Here is a 10,977-nt window from a genome sequence, read left to right on the forward strand (position 1 = left end):
CTAGTCACCATGGCGGAACGAAAGGGGTGCCACGGCAAATACAACGGAAGTGGTGCCACAACAGCATTCCGATGATCCGACAATTCATTGAGATACCGGTGCAAAAGAGCAAGTGTGCGGATGTGCGGAACATGCAAGAGATGGTGGGGTGATCCCGTATATGGGGTGTCCCACATGTCGGTGGCATGGCTTACGGCGAACGTGCAAGGAACAATTTGGACACGGTCCAAACATAGGGTGCATCTCATACAACACACATTCATTCTCGAAAGGTCATCTCGGCGGTTATACCTTTGAAGCGTGCGTTTCGGGGCGGATCGAGTTCGATGCAGTGTAGGGGAAGTAGACATTCTCGGGACGGTTGTAGTGGAAGTAGTTGTTCACGGCGACGGTAGTTGTACATGTTTCCATAAATGTCTGGCCGGCGGTAGAGGTACTTGACCGTCCATGTACTCGAACTTGGCGCATCATCGGGGTACTTGGCAAAATCTTGGAGAAGATGCTTGACGGTCCGGGTACGTGTCTTGGCGGTCTTGGCGACTCCAAGTGGCACCAGGCACACGACCACGGTCAACCCCAATGAGTGTACAGAGGCAAAACCTGGTGGTGCTGCACATACGCGGTTGCTAGAAGATGGATGATGCTGGGTTGAGGCTACGTCTTGGCGGTTCAACAAGGGTCAAATAGGAGCAGGGCAGAGCTCATGATGGATGGGGAGCACAGCCTAGGGCAACAGCAGCAACGTGTCGGCACTGTACAACCACGACGGACACCATGGCCGTGAGGAGGAGGGGCCCTGGCACGAGACCAGCAGCGGGCACGCGCGTGCAGGAAGGCAGTGAGGTTGACATCTTGCCCAAGTCGCGGTGGAGCGACGGGAACAGCGGTGGACGAGGAAGCAGGGGGGAGGCGTCGCATGGAGGAGAGTCGACGGGGCGGTGCTCGCCGGAGTCAGGGCCGAAGGGGACGGATCGAGGGGCTTCTCCCCTAACGACGGAGCTGACGAGGCGGTTGCGCCGGGTAGATGAGGAGGCGGGCGAGGAGGTCTTGGCATGGTGGCAAGCTTGAGGTGGCTGATGACGGAGAGATGCAGGCGCGAGCAGGAGGTGGGCGCACGACGCTCGAGCGCAGAGGCGACGGGGCCGCCTGAGTTGGTCGCACCGCAGCTCAGGGCGGAGCAACACATGCAGAAGGGAGCAGGGCGCGGCGAGCCATGGAGGCCGGTGGTGCCATGGCCGTGCGGGCAGACGAGCTCGCGGGGCCGCGGGGTGGTTGGCTTGAGGGGTCTCGCTCCTCTCTCTTTCTCTGCGGATGGCGGCACGAGCGAGGGAGAGCGAGAGATCGAGAGGAGGGAGTGGTGGCACAAGGGAGGAGAGAAGGGTGTGGGCTAGGGTTAGAGATGGTGGGGGCGCCGACTGGGCTTTGGGCTTAGGGGGGGCGGCTGGGCTGCAGGCTCTCTTCTCTCTCTCTATCACTCTAAAGAAAATAAAAAACAGAGATAAGAAAGAAAAGAAAGGGAGGTTAGGGGAAGAAGTTGGACACGCGGATAATTTTTCCGGACTCACAAAAATGCGCTTGTTCCGAGAAAATGGAAAAGGCCAGGATTGAGAGATGTAAATCCAAACTCATTTGATTTAAATTCAAATGATTTGAATAGGAAATGAGGGTTGGGAAGGTCCCAAAATGTTCGGATTTTTGGTGGAGCTCCGGAATATGATGAAAGAATATATGGCAAGGTTGGAGACCAAGAATTAAGATAACAAAGGCATTGGGATAATTTGCAAGTGTGTTATGGTGATTTCCAAATTAAAGAAATATTTAATATAGCTCCCTAATATTGGGACGATGTGTTATAAAGATAAGTCACCCTTCCCTCGATTTAAATAGATCACCCATCTATGAAATTTATTAGTTGAGTTGAGATGCAAACATTACTGACATGATGGCATGATGACATGATGCAATGCAAAAATAAAAGAGCAAGCACAAAAGAAACACACGGCGAAACTCGGAATAGTTGGAAGTCTTCTGGAGCATCGGTCTCGGGGCGTTACAAGATGACCCCTCTCGAAGCGGCCGGAATGCTCGTAGATCTCCTGATTCCTCGCCTATGCGTTGGCATGTGCTGCGACCACGGCTGCGGTAAGGCTCTTTGCGTGCTCGACGAGGCGCTCCTCCTCCTCCTGCAGGAACTTGATGTAGCGTGCAAGGTCACTGACGCACGTGTGGGCCTTCACCTCCGCCTCCCTCCTTCGAGCAATGGTGGCGGAGCTGGTGATGATCCCGGCGGCTGACGGTGGGCTGGTGGCCATGGCGATCGATAATGGGGTGACGGCCACGGCGGCCGATGATGGGGTGGCGGCCACGACCACCACCTCCTGCCTTCGGGCTGCGGTAGCAGAGCGTGTGATGGCCACGGTGGCCGGCAGTGAGGTGGCGGCCACAACGGCCACCTCCCGCCTTCAGGCCGCGGTGGCGGAGCGAGCGATGGCCCTGTCTTTCGACGATGGTGTGGCGGCAATGGCAGCCGACAACAGCTGCCAATGGGCAGCGGCGGCGGAGCATCTGGTGGGTGTTCCGCGCACACCCAACAGGGATGCCACGCACACTACACTACACCGGGGACCGTGCTGCCACCGCGGTTTAGCCTCCCAGCTAGAGTTGTCCTCTGATGACGGCAGAGTGGCTGAGTGACGACGACGGACCGGTGTCATTGGTGATTGTGTGAGAAGCAGACGAGATAAGCTACATGGAGGGAGGGGAAAATGCGATGCAGGACTCGCCGGCCGTGAGGGTTTATATAGCCCCGATAAGCATTGAGATTTGGGGGATTTCACCGAGTCGGGCGGGAAGCTTGCGCGGGAACCTGTGAGGTTGCGTGGGAACGGGCTCACCGACGATTCATTGGCGCCACTTCGAGCCACTGTTTGGCCAAAAAAACGCCCCCATGCGCTGTGCAAGCTTGCGCTGTAAGCCGTCTGCAGCAACGGGGTGACAAGACGTGCGAGAGGAGGACGAAAGGACATGTACACATACGGTTAATACAAAAAAAATGTTTGTGATTTAATTATCTACTATACCCCCGGCCTGGTTTATAAGTAGGATTTAACTAATAAAATACTAATGCATGTCGCCAAATATTATATCATTGGATTCGTATTTGAACATAGTTTCCAGTTATACAATTTTTGTCACATGCATTAACATTTTATTGGTTAAATTTAAGATTATATACCAGCAAGCGTTTGCCGGCAACACACATGGCTTATTCCATCACAAACAGCTCGGATGGATCAACTGTATGCCACATATCGCACACACAACTCTAATCTGATTTGTGCTTGATGCCTCCGACATCTCTCGCACAGTTCGTCTTATTTGCCATGTATCAATGTGCCAGCCTCTGCTCGCATCCCTCGGCAAGCTCTGCTCACCGTTAGGAGCCACAACATGTTGTGCTCACTGTTAGGCGCCGCGGCGAGCTCTGCTCGTGTCCGTCGGCGCGCTCGGCTTGTGGACAACTTTTCCTTGCATGTTCAATTGTTATATGCATATATATGGTTTCTCGCCGTTGAGGCAACCATGGAGCGCTCTGCTCGCGTCCCTCCGCGTGCGCTCTGCCAGTGGTTGGGCATGCGCACGAGCACGTCGGGGGCGCCATATGCATGCGGTTGCGCCGCATGCATTGCCACGCGATGCAGTTACGTGCGGCGGGATGGAGTTACGCACTGCAAATTAGAACTACCATCAGGGAGTGCCAATATTCCTGGCCGTTCGGCTTCCCCTTAAATTCCCGCGGCCATTATAACCTTAGTCTCTTCAACCTTTCGATCGCGCCCCATAACACAACAAGCATACCCACGACGACACATAGAGAGGGGATGTCTAGCGGCACTCCAATGGAGTTCAGCGAGCATAAAGTGGAGACCCACGCGAGGGAGACGGATCTCTCGGTGGTGTACACCATCGACCCTGCCGTGGTGGACGACTACATCAACACCGCTGAGCAGTTGCTTGCTCGAGACAAGTGCAAGGTTGTTGGCATCGACCTCCAGTACACCGCCAGTCGTCCCTACATAGACTAGAAGGTTGTCGTCGCCCAGTTGTGCATGTGCCATGATGTCCTCATCTACCACTACTTCATGGCCACAGAGCCTTGCGACCGTTTCACCAAGTTTGTCAACAGCACCGACTACAAGTTCGCCACGGTGGAAACCACCGACAATGTAGAAACGCCTAGGGTTATGGGCTTGGCCTGCCAGAACCTTGTTGAAATCCCTGAGCACTACAGGGTCTGGGGTAGCACGAAGAAGGACTCCCTGGTTGAACTCGCCTCGGCCATCATCGACCCATACTATGAAAATATGAGGCAGGATGCCAACATCGTCCCGTATCCTGGCATGGGGCCTAGATGCGGAAACTGGATGAACCTCACCTCAGGTTTGCGGCCAAGAGCATGTACACATGCTATGAGATGGACAGGTGGATCATTGACATGAGGAAGTGCCTTGTTACGGAGATCGACGAGGCCAGATCGAGCCACAACCAGAGCAAGTGTCACAAGAAGTAGATGATGATCAGATGATCTTTTATCCTAGTTAATCATGCACATAATATATAGTTTACTTTGGTGTGCGGAAATGTCATGTGTGTAGTAGCCACCTATGTAATTATGCATGTAATAGTTTAGTTTGGTGTATGCAAATGCCATGGTTGTAGTAGCCACCTATGTAAGTGGATGTTTAATTTGGTTATGCAACCATGTCCTTATAAGTGTGTGTGTGTGTGTGTGTGTGTGTGTGTGTGTGTGTGTGTGTATGTTGTTGTTCTGTATGCAATCCCATCTCACAACACACGCATCTTATTAGCAACAATCGTCTGTGTTATTATCGGTCTTCGCACACATTTCTGATTACAGAAATGTTTGCCGCGTATCACACACATCTTGTTATATTCAACCGTTTCTGTTCTCTTGTCTCAACACAAACAGTTCATCCGAGTGAACCGCATGCCGTATATCGCACACACTTTGATCTGGCTGACCGTTTCTTTTGTGTTGCCTAATCACAAGTAGTTCATCTGAGTGAACCGTATGTTGTATATCGCACACACCTTAATCTGGCTGCCCGTTTCTTTTGTTCCTCCTCATCGCAAACAGTTAGTTGACCTGAACCGTATGCCCTGCATCGCACACGCAACTAAAATTTGAACCATGTTTGATGCATCCGTCATCGCAAACGTTTTGCACCTTTTTTGACAGTTTTTCACACCACTGTTTGTGATTATTGCATCGCACACAGTTTCGTCGAAGGGTCTCTGATCGAAGTGTCACGTTAGCAGCATCCTGCAGTAGTGATAGTAAGTATGCATATAAGAGATCAAAGAAACTCAAATAACTTTCATGGATAAAAAGATTTGGTCATAAACTCAAAGTTCATCGGATCCCAACAAACACACCGCAAAAAGAGTTTCATCAAATAGATATCCAAGAGACCATTGTATTGAGAATCAAAAGAGAGAGAGGAAGCCATCTAGCTACTAACTACGGACTCGTAGGTCTACAATGAACTACTCACACATCATCGGAGAGGCACCAATGAGGATGATGAACCCCTCTGTGATGGTGTCTAGATTGCATCTGGTGTTTTCGGAACTTGCGGCGCCTGGAATTGTGTTTAGTCGACTTCCCTAGGGTTTTTAAATATTCGGGGTATTTATAGAGCAAAAAGGCAGTGCGGGAGGCGGTCGAGGTGGGCACAACCCACCAGGGCATGCCTAGGCCCCCAGGCGCGCCCAGGTGGGTTGTGCTCCCCCAGCGCCCCCCTCTGGTACTTCTTTGGCCCAACAGGTGTCTTCTGGTCCAGAAAAATTCTCCAAAAAAATTTGCTGCATTTGTATTGATATTCTGCTAAGTAAAAAATAAGCAAAAAACAGCAACTAGCACTGGGCACTATGTCAATAGGTTAGTCCCAAAAAATGATATAAAGTTGCTATAAAATGATTATAAAACATCCGAGAATGATAATATAACAGCATGGAACAATAAAAAATTATAGATACGTTGGAGACGTATCAGCATCCCCAAGCTTAATTCCTGCTCGTCCTCGAGTATGTAAATGATAAAAATAGAATTTTTGATGTGGGATGCTGCCTAACATGTTCATCACATATTATTTTCGTTTGTAGCATGGACATATAGACTTTTATATGGTTCAAAGCAATAGTCTAGTTTTTACATGAAGATTTCAATACTCAAGCATATCAACAAGCAACCATGTTTTTCAAAATATCAACACTAAAGCAAGTTATCCCTAGCCCATTATGCCCAATCATTGATCCATTCATGAAACACACTCGCATATTAGCTATATCCAATGCTCAAGTATGATCATAGTGCCCCTTAGTTGGTGATTTATAAGAGAAGATGGAGACTCAAATAAAAGTAAAAAAATGCATAAAGTAAATAGAAAGGCCTTCACATAGGGACGTAGGGATTTGTAGAGGGGCCAGAGCTCAAAGCAAAAAAGAGAGAAAAAACATTTTGTGTGGCATAATTTTCCCGTCAACTAAAACGATCGAGTAATTCCCAACACTTTCCATGCTAGATATATCATAGGCGGTTCCCAAACAGAAAATAAACTTTAATCCTTTTTCCATCATTATTTCACAATCCATGGCTAGCCGTATTCACGGGTTCCCTCCATACCAACACTTTCCAAGGAATTTATTATTTGACAACATAAAGTAAATTCATTTTTCATTTCGAGACTGGGCATCCCTAATACCTTTGTCGTACTCTCGTGCAATGACAAGTGAATAAACACTCATCTTGAGAATAACACATCTAGCATGGAAATATTGGCCACCCCCTGCCGCTTCATGAGCGGTATGAGCACACAAAAAGGAAATTTATTTTAAAAATTAGAGATGGCACATACAAATTTGCTTAGAATGGCACAGAAATACCGCATATAGGTAGGTATGGTGGACTTGTATGGCAAAACTGGTTTTAAGGATTTTGGATGCACAAGTAGTATTCCTACTTGGTACAAATGGAGGCTAGCGAAAAGATTGAGAAGCATCCAACCAAGAAAGGAAAATCACATAAGCAAGCATTAAACATAACCAACACCGAATAATCCACCACAAGTAGGATGTAATTTCATTGCATAACTATTGACTTTCGTGCTTGCATAGGGAATCACAAACCTTAACACCAATATTCCTACTAAAGCATAATTACTCATCAACATGACTCACATATCATTATCATCATATCTCAAAACTATTACAAAGAATCAAGTTTATTTTGTCCAATGATCTTCATGAAAGTTTTTATTATATCCCTCTTGAATATCTATCACTTTGGGACTAGTTTCATATGTTGCAATTGCTTTTTGACAAGCTCAAACAAATTTAAGTGAAGACATGAGCATAAAGATTTTCATCTCTCAAAATAATATAAGTGGAGCATGAGATAATTTATTCAAAATTACTAACTCTCAAATAGATCTAAGTGAAGAATGAGAGCATTTCTTCAAAAGTATTAAAGCACATTGTGCTCAAAAAGATATAAGTGAAGCACTAGAGCAATTCCATAGCTCAAAAAAAATTAAGTGAAGCATAAAGAGCAATAGAGCAATTCTAACAAACCATAGCATAATTTTGGCTCTCTCAAATAGGTGTGTTCAGCAAGGATACTTGACACAAAACAAAAATCAAAACAAGCAAAGACTCATATATTACAAGACGCTCGAAGCAAAACTCATGATATGTGATGAATAAAAATATAGCTCCAAGTAAAATACCGATGGTCTTTAGAAGAAAGAGGGGATGCCACCCGGGGCATCCCCAAGCTTAGTTGCTTGTTCATCCTTCAATATTATCTTGGGGTGCCATGGGGCATCCCCAAGATTAGGCTCTTGCTTCTCCTTATTCCTTCATCCATCATAATCTGACCCAAAACTTGAAAACTTCAATCACACAAAACTTAACAAAACCTTCGTGTGATACATTAGTATAACAAAGCAAATCACCACTCTAAGTACTCTTGCAAACCCATTCATATTTTATTTTTTAATTATATCTATTGTATTTCAACTTTGCTATGGCTTATACCCCATGTCGGGGATATACCCCGTGGTATGACCTGGCCAGATATATGACCCGGCTGGGACTTGGCGTTTAATTGGTAACCCGCCGAAGGATTCACGACTCACGAGTCTGGCGGTTCACTGGTCTTATGACTCACGAGCCTGGCGACTTACTAATGGCCCGACAGAAGGTCAGATAGAGGACTAGGCCCAAGGCCCAGAAGGCCGGCTCATGTTATGGTGGGCCGGCTTAAGAGGAAAGTGTAAGGAATATTCCCGTACAAAGGAAGCAAGACTAGGACTCCACTTGTAATAGATTAATCCTAATCCTACTAGGACTAGTCATGTAACCCGCCCCTTCAACTTATATAAGGAGGGGCAGGGCACCCCAAGAGGGGAGGAGAAACAATCTCTAAGGCTAGATACAACAAAGGGGAGCCGGCTTATGCGGCGACTCCCTCATGAGCATAATGAGACCTAGCCATAAACAGCATGTAGGGCTATTACTGGATGATGTTTCCCGGGGTCTGAAGCTGTCTAAATCCACGTCTTGTGTGTTGATCCGCCTCGTGTCTCTCATCCCGATCAACCCCTCTCAAGCTACCACATAGATGCATTGGCCTCACGACTAAGTCCTCACACTAGGACATCTACCGTGACAAATCCACGATAGTTGGCGCCCACCATGGGGCCTGCGTACGGTGGTGTTGAGTTTTTGGAGGGATCTCTCATGGGGATCGAGAGTTTCGCAATTGGCCTGGTAAGAACGAGCCACCATGGAAGTATCTCATCGTCTGATCTGACTAGGGTCCAATCACGAATTTGCTGCAAAGGAGATCATCAAGAATAATCTTGCCGGACAACCCGGTGGAAAAAACTGGTGGAACAAGTCTCGAGGACCTGGCGGAACAAAAATCACGCGACGACCTCGCCAACTTGTTTCATCGGAGGACCTACAATTTGTTTGTCCCATCCATATGGAGTCGGAAATCAAAGGGATAAAAAAAGGGAGCCACGACCCGGAAGGTGAGGCGGACATGGACTTGGCAAAACGCATGACCCAGAAACAGACTCTCGTCCGAGTCGCCTGAGCCGCCGTCGCTGGCCTCTGCCTTTATAGACACAATTATCCAACCTGCCCTCCCCCCCGGGCCGGCTCCGCCTCACATGACGACCGTCGTTTCCTTATTGCGGGTGTTCTTCTGTCGCGGCCGTGGCCTTGCATCGCCGGGCGCCCTACCGGGTCGCATGTCGTTCTGACTCTGCTGCCATGGCGTGTTCGCCTCAAGCGAGCCGCTGCCTTGCCTCCACGATTTTCCACGTGCCTGCACCGACGAGCCGCTGCAGCGCCTTGCCTCCATCGGCCGTTGTGCGGGTCTACGCCCCCGCGGCCTCAAAATCCGGCCCTGCCAGGGACCGCTGCATGGCGGGTCAATGGTCTCCACCCCCGCTCCATTGAGCCGCCATGGCCGGTGTCGAGCTGCCCGACCGCGCGGCCGCTTCCGCTCTGGCTTGACACCTCCACCTTGAGCGCAAACCTGCTACCTCGCTGTTGTGGCAAGCCTCCGGCTGCCTCCGTGCTTAAACCGCTTTGCCTCATGAGCTGCTACTTCCATCGCCGGAGCGCCTCCGCAGCCACTTCAAAATGCCACCGTCGTTGTGCCTCGCTCCGGCCTTAAGCCGCCTCCCAAGTCACTTGCCTCTACTGTACGAGGTCACGCGATCACTCAAAACACGAACGTGTAATCATCTGCCACGCTCGTGCCACTGCGTATGACCGTGTACACGCTCTTCAAATCTCAAGGTATCACTGTATGTACTTACTGGTACTTCCTAATGCAACGATGGCAGGAAAAGTACCACTTCAAGTAGTAGTCCAAGGGATCAAAATTTGCTGCTGAAGATTCGTCTGAAGGTCATGATTTGCAAAAGGACCGGGACGTGAGTCACAGCCACTGTCTTCTGAGCCGCGGCCCTCACTTGAGTCGCTGGTTGCCACCAAGACAGCGGCAGGAGAGCTGGCGCCTCATCAACCGCGTGCCGCCATTGTTGCGAATCACCGGTGCACCTCATCTGCAACCGGGTTAAGCCGCTGCTGCAGCCTTAGATTTTGTCTTTACTGCGCTGGGCCAGTCTCTCATCTATCCAAAGTTGCAACCGTGTGACGCTGCGGCAGCGGTAACCTGCCTCGCCATGGCCCTCCCTGACCCGTCGCTTGCTTCTGCTCTCTATCAGTAACTAGAATGAGCAGAAATAAGAGCTGCTGGATGGACAGTTTTGGGTCGTTGTTTCCAAGCTTTTTAAGTGATGAGAGTTTCAGTTTAAAGATTGTATCAAGACAGACTGGAAATTGGTGTTGGTCATTTTATTTGACCCGCCAGGACAGAGATACTAGCTACTATCGCTATCATTCAAGTGATACATGCCAATAGACAAGAAGAGAAAACTGAAAGTGTCGATCATTGGTTCTCTCAAAACACAGTGGATAATAACATGCTATCGATGAACAAGACATTTGGATTTGATGCTGCAGTGGAGACAATATAAGGAGCTATCAATTCTCCGTATATTCAGGAACATTCTAAATTTCATGGCATTAGATAAGTGGAACTGATGAGAAGAAGCGGTGGATTTCTCACAGTGCATGCTTCCATGTTAAGTGAGCAAGTTAATATTTGGCTAGTACATGAGCATTGCTAGGTTACCCACAGACAGTATATACGGCTCATCTATTATCTGGACGAATCAGGTGAAATTCATCTGGTCTATTTTTTATTGATACATTTTTTATTCTTTATAGAACAAGTATCTTGGCAATGATGTTTTTCATGCAGGATAATTGCCACGGATATAAGGCTTACGCCAATATTATCATGCGCTAAGC

The sequence above is a fragment of the Triticum aestivum genome, chromosome 3B, assembly GCF_018294505.1.
Source record: "Triticum aestivum cultivar Chinese Spring chromosome 3B, IWGSC CS RefSeq v2.1, whole genome shotgun sequence".
NCBI lineage: Eukaryota > Viridiplantae > Streptophyta > Magnoliopsida > Poales > Poaceae > Triticum > Triticum aestivum.